Here is a 21585-nt window from a genome sequence, read left to right as displayed (position 1 = left end):
TAGCGTAAAACCTGAAAGAGTTAATTTAAACTAGGAGGTATGATAGACATTGTGAAATGATAGGAAAACACTCAAGGGTAAAGGGCAATTAGGATGTGGGAAAAGAGAAGGGAAAGAAGGAGAAATTTTGTATGTATGTATATACAGGATAGTTAACATAGTTGTTGTACTGTCTTCTACTTCTTTGGTGAAAGAAACTGTCAGTGAGTCCTTGATTAATCGATATTGCATGTCTCTATCTGTTTTCATGAGAAACCACTTTGAAGATATCAATATGTAATACAACAAGCATTGTTAATTTCCTACGACTTTGTTTGTAACTTTGTATTGTCTGTACTGTTCTTCTGCTATTTTGTAAAAGGTTGTCTGTCTGTCAATGTTTTCCTCCTTTTATTTTTAAAATAAAAAAATACAGTGAATGATTAAATTCATTACAGTGAAAGGTATGTTGTCATCAATTCCCCCCAAAACACTCTCCCTCACTTTGTCCACACTTAGCCCAGCATTCTTGCCATTTTCTGAAGCAGTTCTGGAAGTCCTCTTTTGTGAGTGTCTTTTAGCTCTGCTGATATGGCTGCCTCAATTACCTGGATCAATTTAAAATGTTTACCCTTCTTTCATGGTCACTTTGGGGAAGAGCCAGAGGTTGCATGGTGCCAGATTTAGGGAACAAGGTGGACGAGGAGACATCATAATGTGTATATATGACAGAAATTGTCATAAAAGTTTTGAATCAATTCAGGACATCCTGGGCTTATAGCTATACTACTTTTTCCATGAAGACACTCACGAAAGGACTTCTTCAGCACCACCAGCTGTGTTAGTGCCATTGGAATAATAAATTCAATATGGTGGCAAAAAAAAAGAAAGTAGCAAGAATGACAGGGTAAGTGTGCTTAAAGCAAGGGAGTGTGAAGAGGGGGATTAATGGTACTGTGTCTTTTACTGTAACAATTTTTTAAATTGGCTATTTAAATATTCACCCGTATTTTGATATATCTCTTAATTCCACTGAACTACAACTTTTATGTTATAGGTGTTTCACTCAATTAAAATATTTTTTGAAGGGACAGTAAAGGGGAGAAAATATTGTGTGATGGACCTGGACATACAACTCTTAGAAGTTAGTTCTGGGAAGTTAGTTTTTGCCTTTAAATCCCTAACCAAGGAAGAATGAATAACAGCCCACACTTTTCTCAACCCACCCTTGTTCAAATTCTATTGCTGAATCTGTTGTTCAGGTCAGGGTCTATTGCTGCTACTAATTCCCCTAGCCTATACAGAATTTGCGTCCCCTGCCTTCTCATTTCAGATTTATTCTATCCATTTCCCTACTGCTTCAGCAAACCCCATCAGGGAGGAGTGCAGGAATGGACAGACAGGAACGGTTTTATCTGGAGTAACCTGTTCTTGTCTCTCTTGAGTGATCCAGACATTCTCTCCTCTGAAAAATATTGATCTGCCCTTTCTGCTCACTTAGCCTAAGCAGAGAGCTAAGGATCAGGATCCCAGCTATGCTGGCACTATACATTGTATTAACATTATGTTAATTAACTGAAAAGCCACACATTGATTTTCTTGGAGAGGTTCCTAGGATCAAATATCAATGAATGGACCCAGCTAAGCCTCATTTACTAATGGATTTTTAATTTACAAGAATTTTTTTTAAAAAGACTTCAAGAGAAGTCATTTTCCATTTGCCAGAAGAAATGAAGAACTTGTATTTTCCAACTGATTTGCAAAATTTCCATATTCCAAGAAACCCCCCCCCAATTTCTTTATACACAAGGCTAATGTGTTTAATTACCATACAAAAGGCCTACTGGGAAGGCTTCATCTCAAAGTACGACTCCAAGTTCATTACTATGGGATATTCAGGAACTGTGGATCAAAAAGAACACAATTCGTTGATATTGGGTATTAAAATATATTCTGTCAAGGCTCTGAACATTGTTATATGTCAAAAATGTTTATGTGATTATAAAATATGAATACATCTAGGAGAGTAAAAAAACATTCTTTATAATCATCCAAAATGGCACTGTGCTAGACGTGAAGACCCAAACATAAACGGGACATGTCCGATTTCAGGGCTCCCAATCTAATAGAAACAGCCTTTGGAAATTCTTCAGTGAGTGGCACTAGGTAGAATGTAATGATCTAATTTGCTAAACTTCTTAAAATCTCTTTTTATTCACAACATTCTCTTTTTATTCACAAAATTCCTTAGGCTGGCTTCTACTCAGGTTCCCTGAATCCACAGTAGTGTAAAGAGATTCAAAGAGTAAAAAAAATATCAGGTACAAAACATTAATTTGTTAACATCCACACCACATTTGTACCATTCCCTGAACATCTTCCCTGGTTCAAGAGTACATTGAGGGCCTCTCACCAGGCCACTTATGGCTCCGACAGTGTGGTCTTGACACACTTGTGCCACTCCAGTTCCAGCTGAAAGAAAGTTATCTCCCTTTCTATGTCAGGGAGTACTATAATTCACCAAAATCTGTTTTCTTTTCTCCCAGCCTCATAGCTATACTACATTTTCCAGGGTCCTTTGTAGTAGTATGACCAAGTAAATGGCTTCTAGCCAATAGGCTATGGAGGAAGGGATGTACATTCACTTCCTGGCCCTGCCCGTAAAATCTCCGGCATGGCCCCCTCTGGGCTCACTGCCTCTTCTTCTGTCCAGCAGCTAGTCGTCAGTGCCCACAGAAAGCCTGGCAGTCCCATGGCGAGGATGCCAGTGCCTCTGTCAGCCTGGATCCCTGACTACTGCAAGAAGCAAAGTCTCTCCTATATCTTACCCGACCTACTCTAGCCCACCATCACTACCCTTTAACTGATCTGTATAGAAGCAATAAACTGTTGCATCAAGCCAGCAAAATTGGAGGGTTTATTTATAGAGCCAGAGACGTGTTTCCTGAAAAAGTAGTGAGTCCTAAATTTGGAGACCCTTCTCATTCATGATCCCCTTCAAAGAACCTGGAAGAGCAATGAGTTCAAACAATCATGATTTTACTAAAGTTTGGAAAAGTTAAATATTTTAACTATATGTAGCTGAGATCACTGTCTTGTTCCTCTTTGCCCCCCAACCCCATTATATTTCCCCTTGTCTCCAGTAACGTTACAGGGGCCAAGGGCATTTTTGGATTCTGATTACAGAAGTTCATTTTAGATTTAATGGCTCAAAGCCATGTGCTGGTCTACTTACATTATTGTTGGTTATGCCATTTTAGAAATGGCTTCCTGTAATTCACCTACTGCCCTCTATGTCCACTCTCCTAATGTCCAAATGCAGAGGAGGAAGACTAGCAGCCTTCATGCATCTGAATAGTGTATGATACTAAAGGGTTGGTAAAAAAGAGCAATAAGGTTTGAAATTCACAGAAGCTTCTTCCTCAGAATTTTTTCTAATCATTGGTTATGCAAAATGTGTAAGCAGACAATTTTGCTCTCATCAACGCCTAGTCAAAACAGAGATTGTCTCTTGTCAGTCTATACAATTATAAATGTGCCATATATTTTCCCTCTTATTGTAGGAATCACTCAAAACAGAAATTTTCAGAATCCTTGTGTTTACTGAGCACAAGCTATAAGAACACTACAAAGCATACACTGTTCGCATTGCTCTCATTCTTTTATTCATCCTAACAACCAATAATTGAGAATTAATTTTGATTAACCATCCTAGAAGAAAAATCAATCCATGTGTTCATTCTCACTACATAAAGTGATACTAAAAAAATCATCATCCTAAGAAAAGTTGATCAAAGATTATGGCACCAAAGAAAGTAAGAAAACGGTATTAAAGACATATGTCAGATAATAAAAACACATTGTTATTCTTCTGGGATTTGTAATATTTGCCATCTTTTTAAAAATGCAATCTGCTATGATTTGTTATCATTCTAAAGAAACAGTTTCTTTTATATCAAATTTTATATTTGTGAGTGTGCTTTCTTTTCTAATATTACACAACCAGCAGGCCTCACTACAACTGTGCCAACAAACACAGCAGCAAGTATTACCTGCTAACGTCTTCTCTGAGTTCCCAGGGTTTATAGGGGAATGGTCCTCATCTCGGGACCTTGGGGCATCCCCAGGGATAGGACTTCCTCTCCTGATCCGCTGCTCACACAACTTGTCTTCTCTCCAGGAACACAGCATAGGCTCTCTAAGGCTGCATCTCAGGACAGCATGGAGGTACTTTCTCCTCTGTGCTCAGGACAGTTGTTCCTTTCCTCGCACCAGTATTCCTGGACTTGGCATGAACACTGAGGCTCTAGTTCCCCAAGAGATGCACTACCAGTTGTTACTCATAGAGTCCAATTGTCAGGTTCAATAGAACCAGTCCTTGTGCTTCCCTGGGGTTTGTCAGCAAGCCCAAACCCAGCCAAGGTGCCAGTTACACCTCCAGACGTGCCTGGACATGTCCAAAACCACAGCAACTAACCAGCCTGCCCTTGACTTCACGTCTTTCTAGCCAAAAACATGATTGTAGGTACAGAAATTTTATTTGCTTCTATGCCCATGTGAGCTGGATCCCTTCCCATGCTGTGGATAGCAGGACAGTACCATGAAGGGTGTAGAGACTTTCCCAGAGTCACATAACCTACAAGTCACAGGCAACTGCTAAAACCCATGCCTCTATCTCCAGAGTCTTGCCCTTGTCACTAAGTTCCTCTGTGTCCCCTTAGTCCTCTGAAATAAGGAACCACGACCACAGAAAGCATTAGCAAGGTGGAAGCTCTCCAACATTAGGATAGCTGCAAGAGCATTCAGGAGATTTAGAGCTGTATTCTTCTGTAACAGGGAGAAAGGGGGCTTCAAGCTTCTGCCAACAATAAGAATGAAATGGGTTCTTTCTTCATCAATGCACTTAAATCTCAACTGAGAGGAAGTCAAGTAGAGGTACTAAAATGCTTTTCTACTTGAACAAAGTAACAGTAAGCTATAACGAATATAACACAGTATGTCTTCTTGCTTCTTTCCATTGATATCCATGGTTCACAAAAGTACCTAAGGGTCACCAAAGCTGCTTGCCATTCCTTTATATGAGAGATTAAAAAGTGATTCCTCAAGCTACTGCTGAAAGTGTGACTGGAGGGAATACAGGAGAAAAGAAGAGGATCTGGTTCCCATCAAAGAAACCTCTATGGTCTGAGTGTGTGCTTCAAAATTCAAGTGTTGGAAACCTGATCCCTGGTTCCATGGTGGTGGGACCTGGGCCTCTTGGGAGGTATTTAGGTCAGGAGGGTTCTGCCTCATAGAGGGATTAATGCCATTATTAAAAAGGGCGTAGGAGTAGGTCTGCTTTCTTCTCATTTTCTGCCCCATGAAGACACAGTATTTGACCTCCCTTTTTGCCCATATACACACCAAGATCTGAGGACACAGCAAGAGTCCCTCATCAGATACCCAATCTGCAACCCAGTTTAGTGGTACCCTCAGAAAACACAAACAAGACTTCAAAATGTATAAATTGGCACCTCCATAGGAGAAACTTCTGTCTCACAGGAGTACATGAAATGTTTTCCCAAAGAACACACACCCTGAACAAGTCATTCTTCCTGCCTCCTCTAATTGCATCTGTGGAATTAACACATATGTTAGACACACTTTTTGAAGTTTCCTATTTGATATACTGGGTACCACAAGAGCAAAATTGATTCTCACTCTCCAGACTCACATTCTCCTCCTCCGTATCAACTCTGGAGGGTTGAGTACAGGACTAACTCAAGAAGCCAAAGGAACACAGAACAAACTGGTGCTGGCCAAACTGAATACAAAAATAGCAAAACATGGTATTATATCCTTATCTCACACACCAACGTGTTTCCTAGACTTCTGCTTCTTACACTTCAGTGTGGTAGGAAGGTGTCATAAATTGCAGACCTAGGGCAATTGAGTTCTAGGGCAAGACTTGAGATGTGGGCATTTTCTAAAATGCTTTCAGATGACGCCAAAGCTACAGGTTTGTGGAACATACTTTTGAGTTTTAGATCCATAGATTTATAAATCTATATAACATGAGAAGAATGTAACAGAAGGGTTTCATAATCTGGTGGTCAGAATTTTATTCTACAGTCAATTTAACAAAAATGACAAGTGGAGTTAAATATATAAACATTTCACTTCTGTTCAATGAAGATTTCTGAATAAAAAGATTCAGGTCAGTTAGGCAATAGCAACTACTTAGCTTCCTCTGCATGCTTCTGTTAAGGACTTAAGCCCAAGCTGTTCTCTTCCTAGGGTTCCTGTATGCAGATTTCCCCAAATTCTGTCTGTATTTTCAAATCCACTTACTAGTTAGTCTGAAGGAGCTACTGGTTCCCGCAAACTCACTGGAATTGAAAACCTTTCGTTTCCTCATCACTGTCTTCTTGGATGACATGGAAACTCTGTCCCACACTGTTCTGATCTTTTTGTCTCGTGTCGCTCGCCAGAGGCTGCCGCGGGCTTGGGTTCCCTCACCATCTCTCCTCGCTATTTTTGAGATATAGTGATCCATGCTGCCAAACACCAGAGACACGCTGTCCCTTTGGAGGGTCACCTCTAGGTCATTCTCAAGAAAGGAGGGGTTTGGCTATACTGAAAGTGACAGCCAGGGAGCTGGTCTCAAAATAAGATGTGAGTCCCTGGGGTCAACTCACCAGGGTGCCTGCACATGTCCACAGATAAAAGTTTAAAAGTCTCTTCAAGGACAGAGATGGGTTGATAGCAAGGGTCCTTGAGATGAGTGCCCCCTACTCTGCGGGGTGTGACCTCCCCCTCTCCACAGACGGTGTCTGAAGGGGTCATCACCTGCGCTTTCACCGTGGAGCACACGGACTTCACCGGTCTCCAGGAGAATACAGGATGGGGTGTGAGTTTCCTCCAAGATCAGTGCCCTATCTTCACTCCCCGCACCCCTTCACAATTTAGGGGTGGGGGCTGATTAATAGATCTGAATCATGCAGCCTTCTGAAAATGCTAATGAGAAAGAGAAGGACCCCAGGAGGCATCAAAATGCTGACATGATCAGGCTGTGTTAGAACCTGTGCAGGCAATGTGGTATATTTATCAGGCAATTTTCCGAGCCTCCTGGGTCTCCTTGAAGCTGCAGCAAGCAAGCGCGTGAGCTCCTGAATGTGATGAATCTCATGTTTAATGGGAAGATGGCTTTAAGTTGCCTCTGCTTGCTTATCTGTTGGTGCAGGTTGTTCAGGTAGGCACAAATCTGCTTTTACTTTAGAGTTTGTACCTTTAGGAATAAACAGCAGTGACAAGGTCAATAATTAGCTTTCTTTTAGCTCCTCTTTGCCTTGAGTGCTTCCCTCGTGCTCTGCTCATTATCTGCTCCCACCCCTTGGTTGAAACCACTTCCCACTGTGTCATGGAATCGCAGAATGTACAATCAGGAAGGACCTGGGAAAAGGACCCAACTACTTCATTGTACAGAGAAGGAAAACAGAGATCCAAGGAGGTGAAATGATTTGCCTAAGATCACGCTTCTGGAGAATGGCAGATCCCTCTAACCAAAACGCCCTAGACACCATCCATGTGACCGACAGACCACCACACCTCTCCCGTCCACTTTCTGCTCTGAATTCCCTCAGCATTTTAAAGGCCACAAGTTCCAGACATCACCGGAACACAGTCCTGTAAAGGAGCCCTTCTCTAGCTGTTTTTAAAATGTCAGCAAAACAAACTTGTGCCCTGGACAGTCCTCAGAACTCTCCCTCCCTGCATTCTCAGGTACCTAACGTATTATTTCTGGGGACTTAAAAGTAGCCACAGGATGGGTAGTGTTTCTGTAAACAGGGACTATAAAACCTTGGAGGACAAAATGCACCCAAGTCTTTTCATACATTGTGTACAGAGCCCAGTGACAAATTATGCCTACTTCTTACAGCACTCAGAACACTTCCACTCTTAATCCTCTCTTTCAAGCACACAGAACAGACACCTATATACATATTTTGTAGACTTTTAGGGCAGGACAAAAGTGGTTAACATTTTGGAGCCTTGCAGTCAAGTGGAGGAAAGTTCCAATTCTAATTTTGACACTGTGTGGGTGACTTGAGAGAAATTATCCTGTGTCATATCTTCTTTAACTCATCCACAATGAGATGACAATAGCCACATCTGCTTCATCAGGTTGCCACCAAAATGGACAAGAACATGAACATGACATGTCCATATGCACACAGAAATACGTGAAAAGTGTCAGTGCTGAGTGCAGCGCTGTCAGTGTTTAGCAAAGTTTAGTCACTATTCCACTAAATAAAAAATTCAAAATTTGCCATTCACATGTTTAAGTGGTCTACTGAGGAGACTAACAATCCATGGGGGAGGGGGGACAGAAGTGGTGTTATGGTTTGTGTCTGCATGTCCCCCCAAATCCTCATGCAGTCATGGGGCAGGCTTTTAGAGTTTTGATTCCTGGTTGTGAGTGCTCCACTGCCCTGGGGCGGATAGTTTGCATACGTAAGGGAAAGACCCTTGCTCTGCCCACCTCTCCCCTTTTGTGTTTATTGCTTTGCTGTATTCTGAAGCCATAAACATTTGTCATTTGCGATGTGGCCCTCTGCCTTGGAGCCAGCCAAGTATGGACTTAACCCTCCACAAACTGTAAACTAAATAAACCTTTCCTGCCTTAATTTTGGGCATCAGGTATTTTGTCTCAGCAACAAGAGAAAAGTAACCAAGGCAAGTGGCTTTGATTTTTCTTTCTCAACCATAGCTTTCAAACACTCCTGCAGTGAGCCCCTGTCCCTTCCTGGAAGGCATCTGACCTGCAGATCCCTTAATTTCTTTCCCACTTGGAAGAATCTCACTTAATAGGACTCGATTTCTGGTGTCAGAATGCTGATGTTCTTCCAGTCTCCAGACCTTTCACTGTTGCACAGCTGCCCCTCAGTTCTTAGAGCTACATGTCTCTCCCTTACCTGGCTCTCCTAGGGGAATTCCTCTTGGTGCTCCTACCTCCAGGTCCCACCACACTCCAATGCGCTGATGCTGCATTGCTTCCAAAATTTCTTCTGTCAATTCTAGTATTTCTTCAGCCTATCCTAAGATTCTGCTACATGAGGTGGTAGGGTGAGGATTACAGGACGAGCCTAGTGACTCTTACCAGCCCCAAAGAAGTAACCCTGACAGCCTCTCTTTACCCACTATCCTGTTAAATTCTGATGTTCAGAACCTACTGTTCTCAAATTTAGGATGTTAGATAAAACTTTGAAGCAATAGAAAGCATCATTTCATATCCTGTCAATATATTTATTCTGTTTCTTCCAGGGCAATGGAGTGCCTCTCTCTGAAGGTTAACACAGTTCTTTCTGGCTAACTCTCTAAAGACAGAGACCATAACCCTGTGATTTTCTGTGAATGATGGCAAAGGAAGACAGAAAATATTGGGGAGTTTTACTCTTTAATATAGCCCCACTGCTGTCTTACTTCGGCTGCCTTACAAGTTTCTTCCAATCCAATTATTAACCCAATACATAGGCAGAAAGGTTTGAACATGTTACTAATCTGCTACAGTAGCCTTGCTGGCACTTGTGGGAAGAAATGGCCTCATGTTTAACCATCCAAGCTTTTGGCACAGGTCCTTGTGTGTATGAAGTCCACCACCACAGGTATAATCTGAGCATCTCCCAAACTAACAGTGTGTTTCGTTTACTCACTCAATGCATTTATTGTTTACTATGTGTTAGGTTTAGGGGATGAAACAGTGAAAAAGATAGGAAAAGTCCATAACAGGACTCATAGAACCCCTAGCCTAGACTCAGGCAATAAACCAGTAAATCACTGTAAGTAATGATGGGGAAATAATCAAGAGGTTACTAGTCAAGAAGAGGATATTAAGATCTATTTTACATATGGTTATGGGGAATGATATCTAAGTTGAGGGAAAACAAAGAAACAGAGCCTGCCCAGTGCAGAGCAGAGGTGAGGGAATTCTATACAGAGCTTATGACGTGGACAGAAGTGTGAGCAAGAGACATGCTCAGCCTGCTGGAGAAAGTGAAGGCAGAATAAATTGCCTAATGCAACTGGAAATACTGGAGGCTACAGAAAAGGTGAGAGTGGGCAAGGATGTATAGGTCATAAAAGGGAATTTGTAACTCTAAATGCAAGTGAAAGCCAGGGCTGTTTTTTGAATGGAGAATGTCTTAGCTCATTTTTGGACATTGTAGCAGATTGAACAGTGGTCCCCAAGAAGATATGTAAAAGTCCTAACTCCTAGAATCTGAATGTGACCTTATTGAGAAAAAGTTTTTTTTACAGATGAAATCAAATTAAGGATCTTTTGAGGGGGGTAATGGGAATAGAAAATTAAGGACCTTAAGATTAGATTACACTGCATTGATGAAGTGGGCTCTAAACCTCATAGCAGCTATTTTATCAGAACCAGAAGAGAAGACACAGAGAAAGGAAATAGAAGCAGAGCTCTTAGTTATGCAGCCACAGGCCAAGGAGTGTTGGAGCCACCAGAAGCTTGAAACAGCAAGAAAAAAAATATTTTTCCAAGCCTTTGAAGGCTCTAGATTGCCAGTTTCCAGAAACAATAAAGTGTAGTTGTTTTAAGTTACCCAGTGTGATAACTTGCTAGGAAACTAATATGGACAGCCATAAAAACTGGCAGCTTCTGCTGAGCCAGCTTAGAGTGCTGAACACCCAAGCAATGCAGATTCAACCACAAGACAGAACCGAGAATTTTTTAAAAGATCTCCCTAAAGCTACAAGAATGTATCTGTATTTCATCCAAATCAAGCCAAGAATTTTTAATCCATCTGCCTTGTGCCATACTATCGGACAATAGAAAACTCATTTTCTCCTGAGACACTAACAATATATACTGCATCATACATATGTGTATGCATGGAAATATATATGTGTGTGTCTGTGTGTGTGTACATATGTAGAGTATGTGGGGGCATGTATGTCTTTGCGTGTATGTGTCTGATAAAGCCCTGAGGGACCAGATCAGCGTTTTCATTCACTTCCCTCACTAGAGGGAGTGTTGCCTAGCAGAGATGTCTCTTTAGTGGGCAAATGGACCAAGACAAAGGAAAAATGAAGGAAGCCTGCAGTATACCCAGCTAGAGAGGTGATTCACTGACTGCTCCTTTCTCCAGCATAACAACTTTAAAAGACTTGCTATCTCCACCAACTTTCTCCAGGTTTTCCCTAACGTTTTAGCTTTCTTCTCTCTTCTGACAACGTTCAGTGTAATGGCTGAACTGAAATTGGCAGTGAAAAGAATCCAAGCAAATGAATTCAAGCTACTACACAAAGGAGAGAGCAGAGGAGAGAAAGGCATGAGATCTGGGTGGAGAGGGATGTGTAGGGACAATGCTATAGAAGAGCAGGTTTGTGCTCCAACAGTGTTGCTACAGGTTCTGCTATTCCCATACAGTTCTGCTGTCCTGGCAAAGATGCTTTTTGCTTCTCTTGATAGTCTTTTTTGCCAGGTCTCCATCTCCGGACAGGGACTGAATGCCACAGGGCACAGAAAATGCATGCCAGAACTCAAGGAGTCCCATCCTAGAAACGAATCCAAAGCTGTTGCATCCTGTGGTAAAAGCACAGAGTGAGAAAAAGCTGCCCAGTCAACCCTTCTCATTCTGTTCAGGCCACTGGACACAGCTTCTGGCAGCTCCAAATTCACTTTTTGTCCAAAGAATCAATACACCTATTGAGAGTGTGTCCAGGAATGGTCTTTTCTCTGTTTCTCTCTGGTGCCGCCAGGCAGAAAGCCCAGCAGGCTCTGTTTTGTTAGCTGAGCTCCAGACACAGGAGAACGGGAGCCCATGGCCTGCCCCATCTGCATTCAGCACTTCTGCTTTGTGTCCTCATCCTCTGCTGCAATAATGTCTCATTTATTGAGTACCCACCTGTGCTCAGCACCCTGCTGCGTACCAAGGGAAACAGCACAAAGAGAGCAGGGATTGCAAGTCCCAACAGGATTTCCAACAGCATCATCCGGAAATCTCACATGCATGAAAGATTCTAGTCACCAGGTACCACCTACAGCCATCTTTCAAAAGTGGGGACTTTTGCCTAAGCCTGTAGGTAAACTCTTTTAACTTCTAGTCCTTCAAGTGTATGAATCTAAGAATTGTGTAGTGCCTACTTGTCATTTATTTGCTTGTTTGTATTTTGGGTGAATTCTGCTTTTTCATTGATTTATATCTGGCTTCATTCCTCTCTTTTCTCTGGCATCACCTTGACCTAGTTTTCAGTGTTAAAAACACATCTTTATTCACAGTTGTATAAACATACCCAGATACTAATAAACACACTTAGAGATTTTCCATTCCATACATTTTTAAAAAAATGTATTGTACTGTATACATTTCTTTGTCCTTTGTAATATCACTTAACAATACACCATGAAGATCAGCCTTGGATAATGAATATAGTTTTATTTCAATATTTTTGATAGATGTATTATATTGCCTGGTTAGATGTACCTCGACATACTCAACAACAACTCTAACGATGTTCACGGAGGTTACTTCCACTGCAAATACTGCTACTAAAAGGGGTGTGGCTCCAAAGTCCTCACACATACTCCACTGTTGAGTGTGTGTTCCTACAGGGATGCTTCCTACCAGAAGTATCCTTGGGTCAATCATACATGTTTTCATTAAAATACATGTTGTGCAATTGTTTTCCAAAATTATACACATATATATATATATATACATGTGCTTGTTCTCACTAAAAATCAACAAAAATATCCTTTTCTCCCTAGGGTTTTAGTACTATTTCTTAACTTTTGGAAAACAGTTGGATGAAAAAAAGTTGAAATTATATTGGCACATCAACTTGAATTTTCCTGATGACTAGCAAAATTATGCAGCTTTTCACAGGTTTATTGGCCATTGACTTTTCTATAAGTTACCTGCTCATGCCTTTTGTCCAATTTCCTCTACTGAGACATTAATTTTTATAAATATGAGTTCTTATATATTATGGATGTTGAGCCTCTGCCATATTTTTCTTGGCATAGAATTTATCACTTACCTACCTTGTGTCTTATAAGTAAGTGTAACCTTCTACACGTTTGTCTTTTCTTCCACAGCTTTTAAGATCACAATCTGACTTAAAATACATTCTCTTCCCCTACTTTAAGCTAAATAATATTATTTTACATTTTCTTCTAAGACTTCTTGTCCTTTTATATACACTTTAATATCTACCGTATTTTTAAATGTGGACTTTTTCTATACAATGTGAATAGGGGGTACAAATTCCTTTCCTTCTGGATGGGTAATAATAATTTACCAGTGCTGTCCTTTAACTGCTGAATTGAAATACCCCTTCTGTCACATACTTAATTAGCTTTGGTCTGTCCCACCAATCTCTTTATCTTTTCTCATGCCTAAATCATAATATTTTGATAACCATAAATGATTAAAGGTTTTTAATACACACTAAATGTAGTCTTCCCACCCTCTTCTACATAGTTTTCTTGCATGTGTAAATACATTTATGTTCCCAAACAGCATTTCTTTTTAGCTTGCGTTTCTGTTAGGCTGAAAGCAAAGCACCTGCATATCAAAATCTTACTTGCTACTTGGGAAGATACATTGTGTTTATAGAGAAGGGTATAAAAGCTAGGGATTTAGAAGGGGGAGCTCATCAAGAACATTTTTAGGCTAACCACCTATTTTGCAAAATTTTGCATCTTAGCTCCAAATATAATCTTTAGTCTTCGCACTTACTAAACAACTTGGAGAACATATATCTTCTCAGAACACAAATGCAAGAGTAGATTATAGTCCATGCAGCACAGAAAATAGATTAGTAGTATCGGATTCAGTCAGATGGAGGCAGAGCAGGATGGACGTCCATCAAGTTACTCAGAGTAGGTAAGTTTGGGTAACTGATGAGTAAGTCAGTGTGGCTTAAATTCTGCCACGAGCTCAGAAAGCACTTTGTCAGTCACTCAATCTTGGCTTTGCTTCTTCACTTGCAAAACAAGATGGTGTTATCTGGTAGTTTTCACATGGATTCATAATATAGCATTATTGGAGCTCCAGAAGTGCAATCAGTTAGCACGTGGTACTTATATGTAACATAGCATTATAATTAAAAGCACAGATTCCAACATCATGCAGAACTAGATGCTCATCCCAGCTTGGCCAGTCTTTGAGTCCATCTGGCATTTTTATTTATTCTCTTAGTTTCCTTATCCTTAAATTTTAGAGGAAAATATATCTCTCAGGAGGCTGGGTGAATTAGATGAACTAATGCATAAAAAATAGTGTTTGAAAAGTACAAAACACACAATCAATTTTCTATCATAGCTGCTTTGGGGGTTTAGAGAACCTGCCCCCAAGTACTACTCTCCTGTTGGTCAAGGAAAGAACTGTAGAGCCTTTGTTCACAACTGGGATTCATACCCCCAAAGAGCCTCAAAGCTCTGGAGAATCAGCAATATCAATTTTAGCTCTAACGTGTCTCCATTGTTTCTTGGTTATCACCCATGATAAGGCCCAAGATGGTAATCTGACTTCTCTTAAAGAATCACTATAATATCACCATAATTCACCAAAGATGGCAACTTGGGGGGGCCTGAGATATTAAATTCACTTCTACAGTCTTAGATTTGTGCTCTGTAACTTAATGAGAGGCAGAAATATCACATGCTCTAAAAAAATAAAGACTACTACAATAACAACCAGCATGTACAGTATATAGCACTTAATGCCACACCTCTATTCGGTAACAGAAAAGAGTCTTGAACCAAGTAATAAAGCTCCAGAACCTTCACCTCTGCATTACTCTGTCTCTGCCATGGCTTTTCCTTGGAATCAACCATTTGCTTTACTTCTGTCTGATCCAGAAACTTCATCCCCTGCATCTGACTATTCCATCCCTCTGTGCAAGCTGCAGCCACTATCCCAGCAGTACTGCTTTCCCTGCACATCTGTGACATTCTGACCCCTTTTGCAGTGTAGTAAGGAACAATCATGCCCCTTGGGTCAGGCACTGTTTAAGTGTGTACTGCACTCTTCATTTATTCTCACAGTATCCCTATGAAATAAGCAACGCTAGTATTACCATATTTCAGCTAAGAGACTAAGAACATATTAACTAAGTGTGGGTACATCACTAATATGGACAAAGAAAGTTTCAAGCCTAGGTAAGCCTGATTTCAAACACTCAGTTTGAAGCCGCCGTACCACATTCTCCCGGTGGGTGACCCTATAGTGTGCTCGGTTCACCGTCTGTAGTCAGTATGGCACAGAGAGAATTACATCGCTTCTCCCCAGCTTCTGTATCCAAGGGAGCAACACTGCAGCTGCATCTGCCTCTCAAGGAAGGAAATTTGGATTCTTCCAGGACTCCCCCTGCCAATCTGCTGTGAAATACATAATGTTCCTTCTTCCCATTCCTCTCACACACTCAAGCTTTGGTCCCAGAGCTGTACATGTCCACTCTGGATGGCCAAAAGCTTTGGTAGGTTTCCTGATGGTTGTGCCATGTGACTAGTACGGTATGGATAGGGTTTGAGCGTGTCTCCCAAAGGTTCTTGTACAGGAAGCTTGATCACTATCAGCAGTATTGACTGGTCTCAGAAACTTTAAGAGGTAGAGATTATGCAGAACATGGGAGTGCCCTCGTGGATGGATTCATGCTGTCTCGAGGAAGTCCTGACTCACAAGAGACTAAGTCTCCTGAGAAAGAGTGGGTTGTTATAAAATAAAGAACGACACTGGCCCTACCCCTGGTTCCTAACTCACCATGTAATCTCTTCTACTCATGCACTCACCACTATGCTGCCATCAGCCATGGGGCCTATGCATTCAATGGTTTTACACTGGCAACTTAACAAAATGAAATTCATGCACATGAAAATACATCTTCTCACCTGTATAAGTTCAACTGCTCCTACAAATTCAGTAATTTGAGCTATGAGAATAATATTAATCGAAACTGAAACTTTGACTTTGTTTCCTACTACCTTAGGCTTTAAAAAAAGCTTTCTACTGCACTGAAAGATAGCCACATAATTTACACCTAGTGATGGTCACAGGGGACATGCTTGTCTTTCTATGAGTTTCTTTTTTTTTTTTTTTTTTGGTTTTTCTCTGGTACCAGGAACTGAACTCACGACCTTGCGCTTGCCAGGCAGGCGCTTTGCCGCTGAGCTAAATCCCCAGCCCCTCTATGAGTTTCAATATCATATCAGGAGCAGGCTCAATAATGTCTAGATCTTTCTATTATTTTTGCATATTTATTAAGGCTAAAGACAGATGCTGGGGAGTCATACTTAACAAAATAATGACTTATGTAATCAGAATAAGCAATAACCAAAACAATAAACATACTGGATTTTTCTTTGCTTACGCATTTTAAAAACGATATTGTGTTTGAATTTCTTGTTTGAATTTTCAAGTGTTACATTTCATGAAGCTAAGATAAATACTTCTTTGATGGAAGCCAGTCTGCATTCTTGTTCTAATTCTTAAATTTTCCTTATAGAACTTCTAAATGGTAGGGTTCTACCTTAGGCTTGACTGCTTCTAGTGATGAAAAATTTATGAATTCATAAATTGCTATAATTTTAATAAGCTAATATTTATCCCCTTGTTCCCTTTTCCCAAGGCTAAAATACATATGTATTTTCTTTTCCACATGAAATTTTACATAGGGCTGGGGATTTAGCTCAGCGGCAAAGCGCCTGCCTGGCAAGCGCAAGGTAGTGAGTTCCATTCCTGGTACCAGAAGAAAAACAAAACAAAACAAAAATCTTACATAAATGCTACCAAAATGCAGCGTGTATAGGTTACTGTTGAAAGAAATTCAATGCATCTGTTTAAAAGTATTTGATAGTAACATCTTAGGAGACTGGAATATGAGGCCATTAGGCTACAAAGATTCACAAAAGTTCACTAAATGCACAAGGACACACATAAATATTACCTGTCTCAAGGTGTGGCTCCTCCAGCTTGTGTCGGTCTGTGATGAATACAGATGAAAACTCTAATCTCTTCTGAGTATCTGGCTTTTTCTTTCTGTTTTTAATCTTTATTTTTCCTGAGTCCTTCTCTTTCTCCATGGTATTTTCTTTCTCTTTCTTCCTCCACTCACTCATCACTCTTTAGGCAGCTAAGTTTTAAAGTTAAATTTTTATTTTAGTTTATTGTACTTAAGGAATAAATTTCACAGTCTGACCTTAGTGCAAAATATAAAAGAATGTTTTTGTATTTGTCCACAACTGCACGAAGAAACACTGGAGATATATCTCTGAAATAAGTTAAAAACCTCACTGGACATGGTGGGATTGAGATTGAGTAAATGTGAAAAGAATTGTTGTGAGAGCTTTCAATGAATTCGTTATATTTAACTACTAAACTTGTAAATGTACTATGCATTTAAAAAAATAAACAAAAATATTTAATTATATCTTTACCAAAAGACCATGCTGAATTTTTCATCTCTGGATAATGAGACACCTGCCAGAAAAATCCCCAGTTCTAAGACAAATTCAGATTTTATGTTACATGTAAGTTTTGGCCTTAAAGTTGAAACAGAAGAGTAATCTATTACCTCCCTGATACTAAAATTGTTCTTTCTTATGTTACGTTTCCTAGAATATTTGTCTGAGCAAAAAAAACTAAAGCCATTTAAATACTTCAGCATTACCTAGAAAGTAATCAGATACTGCCAACTACAATTTGATTAAATTCTATGTAATGGTTACTTTTATGTGTTGGTTTATCAGGGTCATAAGGGCCAGATACTTGGTTCAACATCGTTCTGGATATGTTTGTGAGGGCATTTCTGGATAAGATTAACATGTAAATTGGTGGACCTTTGGCACACAGATTGCCATCCATTATGCAGGTGGGCCTCACCTAATCAATGGAATACTTGAAAAAAAAAATCAAATGAATGCCTTCCCTTGTGCAAAAGAGAATTCTGCCAGAAGATAGCATTTATACTTGAACTGCTACTTCAGCCATGAGATCTTTCTGGTTCTAAAGGCTGACTGCCTTCCTCATTGATTTGTCAGGGTTCTACAATCCTGTAAGCCTAATTTCCTCTCTCCTTCTCTCTCTCTCTCTCTCTCTCTCTCTCTCTCTCTCTCTCTCTCTCTCTCTCTCTCACACACACACACACACACACACACACATGCACACATTTATATCCTATTGGCTCTGTTAATACATCATGCAATTAGATGTACTCATTCAACACACTATGATCCTCCACCATACATGTGCCAGGTACTGTGCTGATGGCTAATGAAGCACACGAAGATGACTAAGACAGAGTCCCTGCCACAGGAAACCAACGAGTCATCAAGGAGAGAGGGGAGTAAGGCAGCAAAGTGAACTGTTACAGGTCATACCCTATGAGCAAGAGGGACTCCAAGAAAGAGCGGTCAGCCCGGGGGGTGGGGAGTGATGGAGCTTCCCGGAGAAAAGGACAGCTGAGCAGATCTTCACTTGCTCAGTGGTCTGCGGTGTCTGCAGCTTTTGCCTGGTGACCTCGACTCACCTGGCCCAAGTTATCCCTCTGGCCTGATAGCCACAAAAGGACCAAGATAAGATAATGATGGGACCCATCTGCTGGGCATGGAGGTAATCAGACACGAGCTTCCTATAAGTTCGAAATAGGAGTAAACTAAATAAAGCACTATCGTTTTTTCTATTCTTCTGATCTTTCCAAATTAGTAAATCTGATAATTACCATCTCCTTATATTTATAGAAATCCTGCTCATAGCCTATCAATGAAATATTTTTCAAATTTACATTATATATATATATAAAATATATATATGTAAAATATATATATTTAGGTACAGGGAATCGAAATCAGGACCTTGCACTTGCCAGGCAGGCGCTTGTGCTGCTGAGCTAGATCCCTGGCCATATATATATTTAAATTATCACTAAGAAGATTCATTAATTTTTTAACAAAATAAATGGCATACTTATTCATATATATCACTCATCATATATATTTAAATTATTGCTAAGAACATTCATTAATTTTTAAATGAAATAAATGCTGTACTTAATCATTAATAAATAAACTAATTTATTTATTAAAGTTTTAATATGAAAGAAAAGAAACTGTCTACCACTTTCACTTTGCCATAGTGCTCTTATAAATCTACATGCCACACAGCATGTAAAATATACATGATCATATACTGGTTACTAGTTAATATATTTATATTTTATAAGAAATACACGTGATCTATATCTTTACAACTCTTGAAAAAAGACAATTTTACCTTAAAAAAAATCCATCTTCAGTCCTCAAGACCAAAATATTTCCTCAATTCAATATCAGATTCATTAAGGGAGAACAGGGATGTGAAGGAAAGTAAGAAAATGGAAACATCTAAATGAATGTCATTAAAACTGAGGTTTTTCAATCAACAAAACACCAAGGTTTGGCAAAGAGAAAGCAGAGGCCGTTTAACAGCAGGTTTTGATGCTGACTTTACAGGATGTAAATTCTGCCCAGCGCATAAAGAAAATGAGAATAAGCAGCCCTCTGAGAGTCCTAGACTAAGCAGGACCAGGAGAAAGCATAGCACCCACAACCAAGGCTTCTAGAGAAGTATGAAATAAATCAGAGATGAAAGAAAATATGTCTTCCAGCCATCTGGTTCCTGGCTCCAGACAGAGACAACTCCACATACCCTAAAAGGCCTGGCCCCAGGCAGGATGAGCGGTCCTCGGCCCCTTCAAACACAAGCATCCTCATCCAACCTGGCCTCCCATCCAGTGAGAACACACAGTACTCTAGCGTTGTTTTCCTGGTACACACAACCTGGCTGAGGAGTTCGAACTCTGCAACAGAAGGCACTGGAAAAGCACTCTCTTACTGCAGGTAGACATGTGCTGTTGTTATCATGGCAACTTCCCTTTTCTAGTAATAAGAAGTGGGGTGAGGAGTGTGTGTGTGTGTGTGTATGTGTGTGTGTGTGTGTATACACTTGCACATGTATATAATGGTTTATCTTTCCTCAAAACTAGTTATTTTTTCTAAATCACCAGAATGGAATCATACTTATAACGCTGTAAACAAACAAAAATCTTTTACCTTTCAAACTTCCATCCCAAATGATAACACTGAATGTATACACTGTGTTCAGATTTGTGATTTTTTGACCATGAAGATACTGTGGGACTCTTCCTTCATTGTCACTCCACCGAGTTCATTACCGTTTAAGCTTCAAGACAGTATTATTCACTTTTTAAAATGAATGGGGACATCTTCCTCAGCCTGGGCGTTTGCTGCTGCTGCCCGCTCTGGGCCGAAGGCCCCATGAAGGCAGGGCTGGGCCACAGCTGCAAGTCTGACACTGACAATGGTGCCCAGAGGAAACAGCCACCTCCTCATTCGTGCAATAGCTGTGTTACCCCGCTCCACACTCATAAGCCCTCGAAGTAGCATTTTATCTCCATTTTACAAACAAAGAAACGTGCTCAAAGCAGTTAGCTTCCTTGTACACGATCACACTGTTAATCAAGGGGTGATTGACAAAGGTGACGTATGTCGACATTTACCCAAAATGTCACCCTCCAAGCGAGATGAGGATCCTTACATTACTCAATGCAGTGCAATGTAATAATTTCTTCATGGCAATAATATGAGCGGAGAGCTTCACCTTGGGTAGCACTGTGGCCCTTGTGAACTGTGAGCACCCTTGGGAAAGCAGGAGGTGGCCCTCGGTGGCCCTCGTTCTCGCTGTCCCTCTAAATCAGCATAGTTTCCTCGTACTTACCACCATCTCCCTGTAAGGCTTTCCCAGGATGAAGCACAATCCCAGATACGAGCAAGATGTCTGCTGAGGACTTTTATGATGCCTTTCAAATATCTCAGACTACTTGGGAAGAAATTAAGCAGACACTGAGGAAAAGGATCACAGGAAAGAAAAAGAGCAGTGACAAGAAGGAAAAATGGTATAGGGCCAGTGCACACAGAACGGCCAAATAGCTAAAGACCATTATCTGCCAGGAGATTTGCATGGCTCAGCGGAGCTTTCCCGATGTTGATCAGCGAGGTGAAAACTAGCCCTCGGAGGAAAGATGAAGTGGATTATTGTACGTAAGGAAGAAAAGGCAGAGAAGTGGCGCAATCGTCTTCAGGTATCCAAGGAGATAACATATTCTTCATTTCCACAGGCAGCAGAAACGAAAGAGAAAGAGGGAAAACAAATGTATCCTGAAGCAGGAGGCATTCAGAGTGCCAATAAGGAAGCCTAATTTCATCAGTACCCCGGTGATTCTCAACCTGTTTGGGCTTGTCCTTCCTTGTTTTTGTTTGTTTTTATGGCAGAGTTTTGAAAATCACCCAAGGGGAAAAAAGACTGGGTGACATATGTACACACACATTAAAATTAATGTGAATGGAATTGAATTTTGTTGATGGTGACCCAGCCAGATTTTAATGCCAGACTCAGGCTGATGGGAGGGGCGGGCTTTACAGGGAAGAATATTTGAGATAAGGATGTCTCAACACGTTCTTGTGCCTAAGTTACCACACTCATCGTGGGCCTTTTAGCCAGTCACCACCTCACCCGGATGGGAATAGCTGCCCAGCTTCTACTCACG

At 40.5% G+C, this 21585-nt stretch overlaps 1 long non-coding RNA gene across 1 annotated transcript in view; it reads right to left on the bottom strand.

The window, feature by feature from the left end:
• The window catches only part of LOC106146527, a 121262-nt gene extending 99957 nt beyond the window's left edge, over positions 1 to 21305 (bottom strand). The window contains exons 1-2 of the long non-coding RNA XR_001231006.1: positions 20757 to 21305; positions 16930 to 17115 (exon numbers count right to left, since the gene is read on the bottom strand). This is a non-coding gene — a long non-coding RNA (uncharacterized LOC106146527). The remainder of the gene's footprint in view (positions 1 to 16929; positions 17116 to 20756) is intronic.
• Positions 21306 to 21585: the final 280 nt, after the last annotated feature.

This window comes from Chinchilla lanigera, unplaced genomic scaffold (genome assembly GCF_000276665.1).
Source record: "Chinchilla lanigera isolate Chin_1 unplaced genomic scaffold, ChiLan1.0 scaffold00082, whole genome shotgun sequence".
NCBI lineage: Eukaryota > Metazoa > Chordata > Mammalia > Rodentia > Chinchillidae > Chinchilla > Chinchilla lanigera.
The sequence above is the reverse complement of the archived record's forward strand: the minus strand, read 5'-3'. Positions and strand labels throughout refer to the sequence as shown.